Raw genomic sequence first — 12,160 nt, forward strand, 5'->3', positions numbered from 1 at the left:
GATGTACCTTACAGTAGCCCTGAGATATCTTTCTGTTGACAGCTGAAGCTGGTGTTGTGTAGGATCAGACAGTGCCTTTGCCCAAACACCGGTTGTTTTGGCCTAGATCTAAGGCAGGCTCTTCCTTGAGACCCTGCTGAGAGAAGAGGCACGGTTGTACCAAGCTGTGCAGCCCTTTAGCAGAGAGCCAGCATTTACAACCCTGACCACAGCCATGCTCGTGCACATAATGGCCAAGAAAACCTTCAAAAACCATAGGCTTGAAACATGCCTGTGGGGAAGATGACTCTCCTCTAGCTCATTAACTCCTGAAAAGACTTTAACCAGGGCCAGCTTGCAAAAAGAAAAAAAACCCAAACTCAATAAGACAGAGACAAGAAGACAGCTGATTAGCTATAACGAGGGTCCTTAGCTACTTCCCTAACCATTGTCCACCCTTATTAATGGTTAAACACTATCTGTGTCATTGTTTACTCTTTCTTGCCAATTCAAACTCTTTCAAGTGGGAGGGAGAGTGAAGAATGGAGGGAAACCAACACCGAAGACCTGCTTGTGTTCTGCAAGAGACCCAGTTGAACAGCAGCTCAGGTTACCTGTAAGTGTCATTTGCTTTCCTGTTACGGGACATTTATTTGAATTCAGAAGTTCGTGAATAAGCAGAGTCCTTAACCTTGTCTTGAGACAGGTGAATGTGTATTTGTACTTATGTGATATCTTTCCCTCATCTCCACAGCATCACAGAGCCTCAGTTTTCTGCTTTTTTATCTCCATGGTGTCCTGATGACTTCTTAAAATAATGAGACCTGACTAACTTGCACAAAGTCGCACAAAAAACTGTTGGCAGCACAGAAGATTGAGTTGAGGATTTGTTGGCATGGCAGGTGGGTCACTATGGAGTCCTTCTAGTACACCTCTAATCTCACAGCAGCCTTAGACCTTAGGGCTTAGACTCCTGCCTTTCTTGCATGGGAGAGGTTGAAGCTGTGCTGGCCTCATGGCCTTGCAGGGCTGTGTGCCCCATGGCTGCCCATGCAGAGCACAGCTGGAGTCATGGGGGCTTTACCTGGTCACAGGGTTGTGGGCAGGTAACTCATGTCCCTGCTCAACCACTCATGTCTCAGCTCTTTACAGAACTGAAACTGCTGAGAGTGACAGATTTGCTAAACCACATATATTTCCTGTTGCAATCAGATGATCAATAAGTTTTAAACTGAGTCCATTTCCTTACTGTCTCTCCTGCCCAGTGGCCATGATATTATGTTTGAACAAGGGATGAACCTCCTCCAGTAGATCAAGACCCATACTTAACCTGCACCTGAGACTTGAACCAAACTATACTTGACCCTTCCAAGTTTGAAAAGTTCAGTCAATGTTTTTTTCAACTTTCACGTTTCTCTGCTGTCTTTGGGTTTTGCCTGGAGGTAGAGGCAACAAAATACCTCGAGGAATTCTGTCTTGCACTATTTTCTGACCCTGATGAAACCGGTCTTTCTGATTCTGGTTAACTCTTATCATTTACAGGCCAAAAAAACATTTGGGCAAGATTCGAGCAGATGTCAGCCCAGCAGCTGATAAGGTACAGCATTTTTCATTGGGTGTCCACACTGATGACACCATTGCAAAGCCTGATGTAGGACAGAAAGAGCAGATCCTGCCAGTTTTCACTGCCTGTATTTGGCAGCACGCAGAGGTTTTGTGAAGAGCTTTGCCAGAGGTGAGGTGATGTTGGACACTTGTGATAGCCCCTCAATAAGATACGGCACTCAATAACTTGACCTCAGGGACAACACTGAGACTTTCTGGGAGTGAATTTTTAAGCTGCCGTGCTACTTAAATGGCTTTATGATTCCTTTTTTTTGTGTTTTGTTTTGTTTTTACTTCTTGCTCTTTTATCTGCTCTTCCATGCAAAGACATCCAGTATGTCTCTTGGGCTGTCTTTCCTATTCCAGTGCTGATCCACTACCATATCCTCCTGCAGATGCTGCTGTGGTCCTCGTCTAGCCCTGAAAATTGCCTCAGCCTGGAATAGCCGAGGGAGTTATGAGGGCATCAGAATCATCCAGTACATGGGTGACACATGTCCTTACATCATTCAAGCATGTGAGCAACAAAACATTATGCAGGAGATAATGACCCTTTTGCATACAATTAAAAAAGTCAGCCAGTGACATTTCAGCCAGTGACATTTCAGCCAGTGACATTTCAGCCAGCCAGGATGGCTTGAGCAGCTTCCACCTACCTAACCCTGCCTTTGAAATAAGGCCCTCCTTACACTGCAAGAAAATTAACCGAGGAGGAAGAGGGAAGTGGCGGTGAACATTCTTACGTTTAACGTCTGTTAATGAAAGATCATTTAATCAACTACAAAAACAAGAATAGTCACTTCTCCAGCTTCCCAAGCTTGTGATGCCACAGTGCTTCTCAGAATTGTGTTCACTATAGGATGACACTGCTGGGGTAAAAGGGCAGTTTAATTTCAAGATTATTGCTTCATAGCACAGGGAAGACAGGAACTTCAGGGCTTGAATCTGAGCTTGACAGCCTCTCCTATGCATGTCAGATGTCCTAGTCCAGACTCCAGCCCTCCCTCCCTCCGTCCCTACCATAAGAGCATAAGAACAAACCAGCCAGAGTTGTCACCTAAAGGAGTAAAGAGAGAGCTGGCAGATACCATTTTGATGGTGAAGTACATGCACCTGGATGGACTCTATATACAGCAGGACCCTCTGTTTCCTGAGAAAGAGATGAAAGATCAATTATGGAACCTGAAAGCAGTGATGCCTCCAGTGGGATTGAGAGAGCACCAGATTCCACAGCTCTGTCTCAGACAAAAAAGAGGTGAGTCCTTAAGGGTGCTGCTTAGCTTCCTTGCTGGTTTTTCCTACTTCTCAGGGGAGATACGGTGAGTCTCAAGATTACCATCTCTCCACAAGCAGCAGCCACATCACCTCCATCATGCTCTGAAACCAGATCAAGATGGTCCATTGCATGGTTGCACTCACAGAAGATGCCTCATTGGAGCCTCATCAGCTTCTTTATCTTCCTTCATAGAAAAATCATGATGGAGCATGGCTGTTTCCTTACCTCATCTCAGCTCACTGCTCTTTCTCCCTTCTCTCTCCCTGCAGCTGCCCAGATTGTTTGTTGGCACTTCCACCACAGTGTCAGTGCCACTGTGCGGCAGGAGAGGATCTCATCTCCAAGCCACGCTGGATTACAGGCTGGAAGTCAGCATCTTTCTTCCCACAGGTACCATCCAACCTTGATTTTCACTATCCAGATCTGCAGATCAACACTCCAAAGCAATGTTCTTCCTTGACTCTGATACTTCTATTCAGATGATCACTTTAGCTGGTAAAGAATTTTTATAACATGAAGAAACATATGAAGAAACAGAGACCTAGCAAACCAAAATATAACTGGTGCCCAGTTGCTTCTTTATCTGGCTGTGCTTTATTTGCACAAGCTGAAGAACTTCATGGTGCCGGGAGGAATGTGATAGAAGTTCTTTGCCTCATAAATTATTTTGGCCCAGTCTTCCCCTGGGAGATAGGACATGAGAGCAAGAGCTGGCAGTATGGGTTCTGCTCCCAGCTTTGGCACTGACCTGCTGTGTGACCTCGGACAACTCACTTCACCTCCTCTGAGCTTCTGTTTCCCCTCCTCTCCTTTGTCTGCCTTGTTTATTTGGACTGTCAACTCCTAGAGAAAGGAATTCAGCCTCCCTGACTGCTTGAAGATTGCGTAGCATGATGGGAGCCCAACTGGACTTGCTCCTGGGAGGTAAAAAAGTTCATAATGACGACTAAAAACTAGCATTTGCTAAACAATTGTATGGGAGTTTTTAATTATTAAATGTCATACATGAACTAGCAGGACATCTCTGGCAGATCAGAGAGCTTGTCCAGGGGCAACAACTGTTGTTTTGTTCCTTTTCCATGGCCACACCGAAGGCGATATCTACCAGCCCCATAAATTTTGACATCTTCTCCCTGTCCCAGCTGCACAGTGGGAGGAGTGGGAAGGATCTGCCAGAAATAGGGGATGTTTGTTGGAGGTAATGAAGAAGGCTCCTCTTGGAGTCCTCCCCCTCGCAAACATCTGGACAGATAACAGCTCTTCCGAGAAAGATTGAAAGAGCCGGGGAGGCCTCCTGGAAAGAGCAGGGAAATGCTCCACTTTGAAGCTGGTCAGAGTCAAGGGCAGAAAGGTTAAGAGAGGCTGCAGGGGCTAATGCAGACCTTGTCAGGGATGGAACAGATGAAACCAAGGCCACCAAAAGCCTATGGGGCAGATTGTCTTTGGGTGAAACCACGAGAGCCTTGATTTCAGAATATGCTTCTTTCAGGCAAGTGCTGCAGCTTTGAAATCCATTTAACCATATGGATGGTATCAAGAGGTGTAATGAAGGATTTGACATTGCATTCATGGCTCTGGAGGAGACTCCATGCTCAGTCACTGGCTTCTACTCTTCTCACAGTCCCCCCGGCAGTGCCACTGCTGTCCCTCAGCCAGCAGCATGCCCTCCTCTTCTGGCTAACTACCCCACAACTGGAACACAAGGATACCATGAGATGGCAAGAATCACATCGTTTACACTACAGGCCACTCCACAGCTGTAGCTAGGAGCAAGTTGTTTCTCTAATGTGCCAAGGCTGCTTTGAAAAAAGCTCTAACCCTGCTACCCTTTCGGCAGCAGCCTGCAGCTTGATCAACTCCACTGGTACACTTGTTTGCTTTTAAAATGTCTTAAAAGTATTGCATGGATTGGCCTGTCATTGGCTTTCTCAAGCCCCAGTGATACAGAGGAGTCTACTGGGAGTACTGTGAAAAGCAGCTCCTTAAGTGATGCTCTCCAATTAACAGGACTGAAGTGCAGGCACTACCTTCTGTAAGCCAAACGAGATGTTAATCCATCAGCCAGAAGCCAATCCAGAATTGTTCACCCCAGTACTGTTCTCCAGTGCTTTGCCCTTTTATGCCTGTGCTGGTGAAGGTCCTTTTCCCTGCCTGCCCACCCTGCAGGAGCATCCCTGTGGTGCGAGTTCTTCCAGCCTTGTCAATGCCTGGGAGTGCACAGGGGCTTTTTCTGTCTCCAAATGCAACAGGTGGCATAACAAAGACACGGACGATTTAAGCGAATAGACTCCACCTGGCCTAAATTCCCTACTCCCCACTGCAGTAGGAGCTTTGGAAACCCAGGAGACAGATGAGCACACATGAAAGAGCAATGCTCAAGTGAAGGGCGAGCAGGAGTGAGGATCCCCTTGTGTGTTGCCATTGAGGGTGTTTACAGATCTGTGTTTTGCCACTGGATCCAGCTTGCAGCATGCCCTGAGGCTGTCACCGCATGAAACAGGCAAAGGGCAATGGCTGAATATTTCAAAGCAACATAATAAAAGAAGGGGGAAAAAAATCTGTTTTTCAGAGCTTGCAGGTTGCTGTTAAGCAGCTACTCCTTTCCATGGCAGTCGCTGGGCCTCAGAGACCACTGCAGAATGCAGTTGCCAGGGTCTGAAGGGCAAAATTCCTGTGTCTCAGTCTACAAATTCCTCAAATAGTCCCTCCAAATTTTATGTTTTCATAAAGACGTGGCTTGCTGCCGGGTGACCTGGAAGAGACATCGCAGTGCTTTGTCAGCACACTCGCCTCACTGCAGAAGCTAAGGACCAAGTTGTCTTATTAATCATTTAAAAAGTGGGGAGGAAAAAAAATAAAAGGCACAGTTCTGGCTAATTGTAGGGGGGGAAAATGAGGTTAGAGTTCATTTTTCTCTCCGCTGTCGCTTCACAGTTCACTGGCTGACAAGGAAAGCAAGATAACAAGAGACTGGAGATAGTTCAGGGAACAATCTCTGTCTCCCAAGGAGAAGTGGGGGAGTTCAGGTTTCGGACATGGATGGAGAGGCAGCTGTGTTGGCTGCTGAGCCACAGGACTTGGCGGAGGGGATGCCATAAGCTACTCTAGGAGGGACCGGAGGGTTTTGGCCCTGGTGCACAGAGAGCAAACGCCTCATTTTATGCTACCCCATAAATATACTGACATGGGTGCTGCTCACAGGGAAGTCTAAACTGAGAGGAAATAGGAGCCTCTTGCCACCAGCAGGCATGCCGGATTTCAAGCAGATACATTTGATTCAATCTCAGCCTCAGGGTTTATCTACTCTCTGTTTTTTGACTTCTTTTTAATTTAACATCTATGCAAAAGTATAGATTGGAGGGGAGAGGAGAGCCCTGATGCTCCTTCCCACTCTAACACTGGGGTGATGATACACCAAAGCTTGCCAAACCACCCTTCCCTCCCTCTGTCCCCTATGGTCGCTCCCCTTATGAGCAGCAACTGCTGGAGTAACTGAGACCTCCTCAAGAGCGTGAGATCCAGAATCATTCATTTTATGGGGCCCTCCTGTGAGAGTAAGGGATTTGTTACCCTGATTCCTGCTGGGGAAGTGCTCCCACAGCCAGAATGTGAAACACAATACAGCACGGACTCTGACATTCAAGCTGGGTTATTTGAGGCGAGTTTGTTACACGGGCCCTATGCAGCACAATCCCAGCAGTAATTATACGGGCTCCTTGCACCATTCTGGCTGCTTAAATGCGACTCTAGCTTGAAATCGCAAAGTCACTGAGGAAAGCCAATGTGCTGTGCCTGGTTTTAGGGGTATAGAGGGAGCAAGGGGGGTAAGAAGAAGGAATCACAAACAAGGATGGCTGTTTAGTGAAGATCCCTGTGCTGGAGGACATGTGCTAAGGACAGGATGTTTGCCTCTGTGAGCATGGGCAGTGGACTACGGCAGGTAGCTTGGGACTTTCTGCGGCAGTGGCACTTGTGGTAATTTCAGTGTTAATGCTAGTGTTAAGATTTTTGCTACAGAAATTGAAGTGATGTTTAAAACTCCTAAGTCAACAATGCAACGTGCACCAAAATTACTAGGGTTGTGCTACAAGGCAGGAGACTTTCAAGATGTGAGCAAGTAGTACCAGCAAAATATCACAGGAATAATGTCAAGGCATTGATAGACAATGGCTTCAGGCAAATGTTCGATTCTGGATTTACACAGGCATTCACCATCGCTTCCTGATGTTCTTACCAAGTATAAAATTTAGGATTGCAGTTTGGTGCTGGCTTTGAAGAAATTTTCACTACGATTCAAGCCCAGAAGTGAGGGACCTGACATCAGGCACGCTCTACTCATCCTGCTTCAGTACAGCAGCCTCCAGCTCACAAATGAGCTGGGCAGCCAAACTCCTGTTATATTCATGGGTGGTCTAGTCAACACAGAGAAGTTTGTAGAGTGTTTTGTATCATCCTAAAGTGAACACCTGCACTTGGTCAGAAGAACTGTCTAATAACTTGGTGGAGAATAACTGCATCAGAGAGGCTCTGTCATTAGCACTTCTAGATTTGGGCAATAAAAGAGTGGTGTCTCACACAGTAAGTGCCAGTACTAAGTTCAGAAACAGAAGCTCTCTCCTGAGGCAGAGTCTTTCAGGCAGTAAAGCAAAACCTCACTCTTAGGCTATGGAGAGTCTCCAGGTGGCATTTCAGTCTCTTCTGTGGTGGTTTTAGTAGCGCCTTTGAAAAAAAGGACATACACACAGGACATCAAACACAGAATAGGAGTCTAGAGAAGGAATGGGAGCCATTTGGAGAGCATTTTTCTTTTGAAGGGTGCAGAGACATCTTGTCAGGCACACTGAGATAAAACGCTGCTTCCAACCTAACAAGGAGCCGAGCTGTCTGTCCTGAACGTGATCCCTGGTGGGCTGTGCATGGGTGTTGGCCCACACCTTGGGAAAGCTCTGATGAGGAGAGTGGAAGGTCTAGTGCAGTTCTCCTATCAGTTTGACAAAGTCTGGATTTTCTCAGTGCATACCTTCATCTTTCTGCGTCTTTGCTTTCTCTTTGCCCTCAATCAGGTATGCATTAAGAGAGAAGGAAGGGAGACTATCTAAAGAGTAGACCCAAAGTTTACCGAGAACACTTAACTTGGAGCTCTGTCTGAGGTGAAATCAAGGCAGCGTGGGTGAAGAAAGCATGGGTTATGGGCACATTGCATCTGCTTTGGATGCCAGTGGTTATTTGATAGCCTGTGCTAAGAAGGTCAGGCCAGGGGATCACAGCCTCTGAATCTCTGTCCATATCAGACACAGGGCTATTTAGCCTAGTGAAAGCTATCTGGAAGATGTTGCCTAAAGGTAGGATCAAAACCAAGGTCCTAAAAGTCTTTTTCCTTCCTCAGTTGAGAAAGTGCAGAGCAGGCAGGGATAGCAGGGGGAGTGTGAGGAGAGAAAGGTGTTGTTAAACCTCTGTAAGAGGTTATTCTGGTTCCTGAAGGTTGCACAAGTCCCCACCAGCAACACTGATGGTGTGGCAGAGCTGTAGGCTGAGCAGGTAAAAGGCAGGTGGGCCATTTGGTCCAAACACCAGATAAACATGAATAACCTCCAGCACAGCCAGTTCCACCATGCTCCAAAACAGAAAACAGCTGCAGAACTACCCTGAAATGCTAAGATGTGAGAAGCAACAGTGGATAACCAACCCTATTTTCCACTAATGCAGGATAATTTCTGATTGCTTTTGCTATGGAAGTAACAACATGACAATTTTTTTCTTTTTTTTTTTTTTTTTTTTTTTTGGCAGGAACATCAATAAAGACCCTTCTGCATTTAGAGATGAAGGAAGAGGAGGAAAACAGTCTTGTTTTCAATAAGACAGGGTCTCTTCCTCCGTTGCTCAACTGCCCATTTGCACAAGGCTTTCTGGCCCCGTAGTAGCCTGTTTCCCTGGAGAGTACAGTCGACATGGGGAGGCGAGGCAGTGTTGGAAGGTAGCCTGAGGATAACAGGCGTTATAAAGAGGAATTTTTTTCCCTGCTGTTTTTGTTTGTTTTACCACAGAGGCTCAGAGGAGCTGGCCAAGAGCCTCACACAGCAGGTGCTGCCTGGGAATGCAAGGGGAGCAAAATTCCTACTAAATGGAAGCATTATTTGACACCACTGCCTTTCGCAATCTTTTTCCTTTGTTTCAGACAAACTCCAAGGCCTCCTGGGCTTTGCGGTCAAAGCTGAGTTGGACTCTTCTGCAGGGGAGGAAAGGGAAGTAGTAAGGGTGTCCCCAAACATGCCAAATACTTGGGTGACAGAGACTGAGCCTTCTGGAAACAATACTGCTGGATTCCCACAGAAGCAGCAAGAGGGCCAAGAAGAAGAGCAAAATCACCTTTGGCTCCCTCACAGCAGTAGTTTTTTTGTAGTTGTTTTGTTTTTTGTGGGTTTTGGGGTTTTTTTATGAAGAAGAGACTGAGCCTGCCCACCCACACCAAAATGCTTTTGACATTTGGAGATCCACAGGAGCAGGTCGCAGCTCTGCTCAGCTTGGCTATTATCTACCATGGCTGTTGCGAGACTGGAAGAGTGTAAGTGTGGCCAGAGGAAAGCAGAGTAACTCCTTCCTTTACCAGAGAATTCCCCTGTGGCTCAGTCCTTCAGCTCCACTAATTTTCTTTTGTACCACAGCTCCTTGCCAGTAAAACTGGTACAAGCCATGTGGGGATCATATATCAGTCGCATGGGATGCATAACTATTTCGTAAATGATGGATCAGTACAAAAAGCCCAGAAAGAAGGAAGTCAGAATTTTCCAGAAATGACAGGTTTTGCCACAGAATTTACATTCTTCTACTTCTTTACAAGCAGGCAGTCTGCCTCTGACCAAGGGCTCTCTTCCTACCAGCATGTTTTCTCAGGCAAAGACTCAATTTTTAGAGCCTTTTGGATACCATCAGTTGCTGAAATGACCCTGCAGAAGGGTCCAGCGATAGCTCATCTCCAGAATTGCCTACGAACAGGGAGTAACTGGCCACACCTGCAGCGTTCAGGTACGTCTGGCTCATGGTTGTCCTTGAGCAAAGGGACAGTGTTCTTGTCTGCTCCACGCTTTGCATGCTGGGGTTGTGCTCACAGATGGAACCCTGGGGTGCTCCTCCAAGGCTGGCACTATCAATATTAATGATTTTCTTCCTCTTCCACACTCTGTGGCTCCTGGGAGACCAAGAACCCCAGCCTGGATGCTTTCAAACAGCACTGTATGAGACAAAGCCACATTCCTTAGCTGTAAGTCTTTACAATCACCCACCAGCTCTCCAAAACAAGTTCAGAGCATGACTTCCAGCGAGACAGATGACGCAGCTCTTCAGGCCCAGAGGTAAAAACTACAAGTATTAGCAACACTGTGGCTAGGTGGTCCCCACATTCCTGCCATTGACATCACTGGCATTTCTCCCTGTCCGTGTTCAGTTATTGCATTCCTTAGCCCAAACAGCAGCTTTTTAAAATTTCATGTACTACAAAAGATGGAGAAATCCATGTGAGATAAGTATCTGATTCTTCCCAGCTCTTCCACTGCTATTTACTGAGTACACTAAAATTAATGAAAACCGAAGACATTTGAATGGAGGGCAGAAAGTCATAGAGTTCTGAAAATGAAATTGAAATGACCTCTTTTAGAAGGCCATTTGTGTATCATTAAAATTTCTGCCCACTCAAAAAGAGTAAGGAAGGATAATACTAAGTAAAACTTAGGAGCTTCTGGTGTAGATTTGCAATGGTGAGAAATGTATGTCCTTGACAAATTGCCAGAAGGACAAAATACAGCCATGATCTTCAGGATCAGGAGTCCCAGCAAAAGGTATAGCTACTGAAAAATAGAAAGGGTGTAGAGTGAGACTGCACAAATGATTTCAAAGCTGGAAAATATGTCTTGATAGTGTGAAACACAGATCTATCTCCATCTCTATATCAAAAAGGAATGGGGAGAGATTAATAACATACAACACATCTGTGCAGGGAGATAGGTGAGATGTTCAAAAGTCCTTTGGCAAGGTTGGTCACAGCCCTTGTTTCAGCAAGAAACATCAGTCTGTTTTTGCATCAAGAAGTTCAATTTCTGTTCATTTTTCTAAATGGAAGTATTTTGAAAAATATTTTTTTAAGTATCCCAAGTGCATTTTCTCTGTATTATTTAAGAACAAATAATAATGCAATCAATAGTGCAAAAAGTTTTCAAATAACTGAAACTGCAGTAAAGTTGACTCACAAATACTTCTGATATATCAGCTTTTTTTTCCAGTTGCCAGGGTTAAAAAAAAACCCCAAGCTCCAAAGTTTGAAGAATGTAGCATACCAGGCAATGCTGCTCAGTTATGAAGTGGAGAAAAGTGTAAAACTGATGACTAAATGTGAAAAAGTGGATTAGAAATGAGGCACATTTTTTAATTAATATCACCTTCAAAATCAAGTAAGGTATAAGTCTCCAATTTCTGATGTGTTCACATTTCCATATCTTTGTATGTCCGGAGCTAGATGTTTTTCTGGATGATCCAGCAAAGCTACTGGGCTCGGTACTGGGCTAATTGGATGCAACTGAACGGCTTTGAAATATAGGAAGTCATACCAGATGTTCTCATGGTTCCTTCTGGCCTTAAATCCTGTGAATCTATGAATGAGTTTCTGAATCTGTGAAATCCAAAGTCCTGAGAATACAAACATATGAGTAGAGTTATATTTCTGGCCCCCAGATCAGAGGAAAGATATTGAATGTGCATTGTTGCGATAAATCAAAGAAGCAGCTAAATCAGAGCTGTAATAAAAGTCGACTGCAGATCTTTGTGCAGAAATTGGTCATATGTCATGTGAGGACAAGGTTCAGAGATGCGATTTCTCAACATCTGAAATGACTTCTTTTGGGAGCAGCCCCTTCCAAGCACCGTGGTGGAGGAGATCCTCCTCTGAACTTGGTCTTCTATGCCACACAGGAGCTCGTTTGACAAGTGACAATCAATGAGGCACTGAACACTGCTGACCACAGTGTAATTGAGATGAGCATCCCTGCCACGAAAACCAGCAGTGAAGCACTGAAGTAAAGAGAAAGGGGGTTTGTTTTGTTGGACTTCCTTAAGGGGAAGCATGTCAAAACTGAGGAAACTGAAATCTGCAGTCAGCAAGTAAGCTTACTCAGACATGGTCTAAGCACAGCCACACGATGTATCCAGCCACCCCACTCCTCCGATAAAGTATGAAGAGCAGCAGCAACAACAGTAAAAACAAAAACAAAAACAAAACAACAACAAAAAACCCACCAAAACCCCTCGAATTAT

At 45.4% G+C, this 12,160-nt stretch overlaps 1 long non-coding RNA gene across 1 annotated transcript; it reads left to right on the plus strand.

Moving 5' to 3' along the window:
• Positions 1-487: 487 nt before the first annotated feature.
• LOC108494005 lies at positions 488-1,640 on the plus strand. The gene is made up of 3 exons (XR_001873698.1): positions 488-595; positions 734-881; positions 1,522-1,640. It is a non-coding gene; the product is annotated as an uncharacterized LOC108494005 (long non-coding RNA).
• The last annotated feature ends 10,520 nt before the right edge of the window (positions 1,641-12,160 follow it).

The sequence above is a fragment of the Lepidothrix coronata genome, unplaced genomic scaffold, assembly GCF_001604755.1.
Source record: "Lepidothrix coronata isolate B3197 unplaced genomic scaffold, Lepidothrix_coronata-1.0 Scaffold1, whole genome shotgun sequence".
NCBI classification, from domain to species: Eukaryota; Metazoa; Chordata; class Aves; order Passeriformes; family Pipridae; genus Lepidothrix; species Lepidothrix coronata.